The sequence below is a fragment of the Orycteropus afer genome, unplaced genomic scaffold (assembly GCF_000298275.1).
Source record: "Orycteropus afer afer isolate SDZICR_OR568_19922 unplaced genomic scaffold, OryAfe1.0 scaffold00034, whole genome shotgun sequence".
Classification (NCBI taxonomy): Eukaryota; Metazoa; Chordata; class Mammalia; order Tubulidentata; family Orycteropodidae; genus Orycteropus; species Orycteropus afer.
This window is the reverse complement of record NW_006921621.1, coordinates 12,491,053-12,495,027: the sequence shown is the minus strand read 5'-3', so window position 1 is coordinate 12,495,027 and position 3,975 is coordinate 12,491,053.

Below are 3,975 nucleotides of genomic sequence, written 5' to 3'. Positions count from 1 at the left end.
TGCTATGCCCGTGCTTACCTTGCTCCCGGAGACCCGGTCCCTCTCGGGAGGGTAACAAGGGAAAGTGTTCAGTGCAGATCAGTGAGTAAGCACAAGCCCACCTGTGCTTACCTCGCTCCCAGTTACTAAGCACAAGCCCGCCCGTGCTTACCTTGTTCCCGGAGACCCAGTCCCTCTCGGGAGAGTAACAAGGGAAAGTGTTCAGTGCAGATCAGTGAGTAAGCACAAGCCCACCCGTGCTTACCTAGCTCCTGGAGACCCGATCCCTCCAAGTAAAATCTTACTGAAGATAATTCAAAAACAGTTATAGCAGTATATTGACAGAGAACTTCCAGAAATGTAAACTGGATTCAGAAAAGGATGTGGAATGAGGGATATCATTGTTGATGTCAGATGGATCTTGGCTAAAAGCAAAGAATACCAGAAAGATGTTTACTTGTGTTTTGTTGACTAAGCAAAAGCATTTGACTATGTAGATCATAAGAAACTATGGGTAACATTGACAAGAATGGGAATTCCAGAACACTTAACTGTACTCATGAGAAACCTGTACATACAGACCAGGAGCTGTTATTCAAACAGAACAACGGGACCCTGCGTGGTTTAAAATCAAGAAGGGAGTGTGTCAGGGTTGTATCCTTTCACCATACTTATTCAATCTGTTGTCATTGTTATGTGCTATCGAGTCATCTTCAACTCACAGCAACCCCTCCTTGAGTTTCCGAGGTGGCATCACTACAGAAGTAGATTGTCCAATCTTCCTTCTGAGGAGTAGCTGGTGGGTCTGAACCGCCAACCTTCTGGTTAGCAGTCAAGTGCCTTAGGCAATAATCTGAGAGGCTGAACTATATGAAGAAGAATGAGCCATCAGGATTGAGGAAGAATCATTAATAATCTGTGATACACCGACCACACAACTTCGCTTGCTGAAAGTGATGACTTACAGCACTTTACTGATGAAGAGTGAAGAATACAGTCTGTAGTAGGGATTACATCTCAATATAAAGAAAAAAATCCTCATGACTGGACCTATAAGCAGCATCACAATAAATGGAGAAAAGATTGAAGTTGTCAAAGACTTCACATTGCTTGGTTCTACAATCGATGCCAATGGAAGAAGCAGTCAGGACATCAAATCACATATAGCACTGGGAAAATCGACTGCAAAAGACCTCTTTCAAGCACTGAAGAGCAAAGATGTCTCCCTGAGGATTAAGGTGTGCCTGACACAAGCCATGGTATTTTCAATCGCCTCGTATGCATGTGAGAGCTGGACTATGAATGAGGAAGACCGAAGAAGAGTCGATGCTTTTGAGTTATGCTACTGGCAAAGAATGCTGAAAGTGCAATGGACTACTAAAAGATCTAACAAATCTGACTTGGAGGAAGTGCAGCCAGAATGCTCCTTGGAGGCGAGAATGGCCAGACTTCGTCTCACCTACTTTGCTCATGTTGTCAGAAGGGATCATTCCCTGGAGAATGATGTCATGCTTGGTAAGGTGGAGGGTCAATGAAGGAGGGGAAGGTGCTCCACAACATGGACTGACACAGTGGCTGCAGCGATGGGCTCAATTATAGCAGAGATTGTGGAGCTAGTGCAGGACTGGGCAGTGTTTCATTCTGCTGTGCATGAGGTCCCTATGAGTCAGAGACAACTCAACAGCACCTAACGACAACTAACAACATCAGAAGGAACCAGTTCCTGGAGGAGGACATCACGCTTGGTACAATAGAGGGTCAGCGAAAAAGAGGAAGAACCTCAACAAGATGGACTGACACAGTGGCTGCAACAATGGGCTCAAACACAGCAACAATTGTGAGGATAGTGCAGGACCAGGAGGAGTTTCATCCTCTTGTACAAGAGTCACTATGAGTCAGAACTGACTGGACAGCACCTAACAATACCAAGAAAAAGAACAAAGAAAGGCCAAGTATGTGAGCAATAAACTTCTGCCTAGAGATAAAGAGCTGTATTCTCCAATCAGCTCATCAGTTAAAGAAAAAAAAAAAAAAAGACATTTTGATAATCATTTACTTATCTCCTCTTACTTTTCAATGGATCCTGAATGTGGGAGAAGAATGTTATTGCCTAATCACCTTGAAATGACAAAGGTTCCAGACCAACTGCAGAGGTTCTGGTGACTTGGCCCAGGGTGGCAGCTGTGGAATTATTAACATTAATTTATGTTTCACCAAATTTATTTTATCCCCTTTAAAAATGTAACAAGGAGCTCTGGTAGCGTAGTGCCTAAGGCGCTTAACTGCTAACCAGAAGGTTGGCAGTTCAAACCCACCAGCCACTCCTCGGAAGGAAGATGGGGCAATCTACTTCTGTAGTGATAGTGCCTCGGAAACCCAAGGAGGGGTCACTATGAGTCGGGTCTGACTCCACGGCACATAACAACAACAACAAAAAATGGAACATGTTTTATAGTAACGGTTATGCTGAATGGTTAAACATTCCTAAATGTTTTTAATCTTGTAAAACAGTTAAGTCTTTAACATCCCCCCCATGTTCATAAAATTCAAACTGTAAGTAAAAATGGTTAAAGAAAATAAAACAATGCAAAAACTAAACTTCAGTGTAACTGGATCTATATTATCTGTGTTTTTTTGTTTGTTTTTTTTTTAAAAAGAGTAGTAGCTAATTAGCTGAGGAAATGCACTTCAAATTAAGCAATTTTTATCAGATTACGTTTTAGTTTTGAAGATCTTTAAAAAATTGTGTGTATCAGCATTCGTCAATTTAAACCAACTTTTAATTTCCAAAAATAAATTTTACCTTTCCGACTTTAACTGATTTATCCTAATTATTACGTGGGGCAAATTACCACACTTAGTTACTTGTGGAAGAAGCTCTGGTAACATAGTGCCTAAGGCACTTGACTACTAACTAGAAGACTGGCAGTTCAAACCCACCAGCCACTCCTTGGAAGGCAGGTTGGGCAATCTACTTCCGAAGTGATACCATTTCAGAAACCCAGGGGGGGATCGCTATGAGTCAGATCCAACTCAATGGCACAAAACAACAACAGTTAATTGTGGATCTTGCAACTTTTTTTTAAAGAGATCTGCTGCATAGTGCTTACTTAAATTTTCTTTTTTTTCCAATGGCAGACACCCTTCCTCTCCTGGGCCCCTCCCGGTTCCTCTGCCCCATGTCCGCTGGGGAGGCTGCTAAGTTTTACATCTTTTTCTAAAAAGTTTCCAGGTTAACATGACTATGGCTACACTACTATTATATGAAATTATGGGGCCTCAAGCACTAAATTCCTATTAGAATTTCCTAAGATTATTTTCTAAAAAGAATCCTGGTACTGCCATTAGGCAATTCCTAAACTCACCCGCCTTTATCTCACACGTCTAACTTCAGCTCCTTAACTTTTACAATGACATTAAACTAATTCTAGCTTAACCTCAAAGCATACATTAGTGTTTGACCGGCAACCCAGAGGGGCTACAATCTATGTACCTTTCAAAGATTACCACTGAGAAATGAAAGTAACAATATTTATTAAGAAAAGATTGACCGTGGGCAAAAAATCTCAACAGAAACTTCACCAAAGAAGATATAAAAAACCAAAAACCCAAACCCACTGCCACCGAGTCAATTTCAACTCATAGTGATGCCCACTGGATCTCTGAGGTGGTAAATCTTTATGGAAGTGGATTGCCCAGTCTTTCTTCCATGGAGTTTGGTGGGTTTGAACCACCAGCCTTCTGATTATCAGTCAGTTGCCTCAGGCACTGTGCTACTGTTGCTCCTTAAAGAAATATGATGGCATATGAAAAAATGTTCATGGCACTAGGGAACAGCAAATCAAAACAAGGTACCACTATACACCTGTGTCAGACTGGGTTCTCTGTTGTTGTTGTTAGGTGCCGTCAAGTTGTTTCCAACTCATAGCGACCCCATGCACATGAGAACGAAACACTGCCTGATCCCGTGCCAGCTCCACAATCCCTGCTATACTT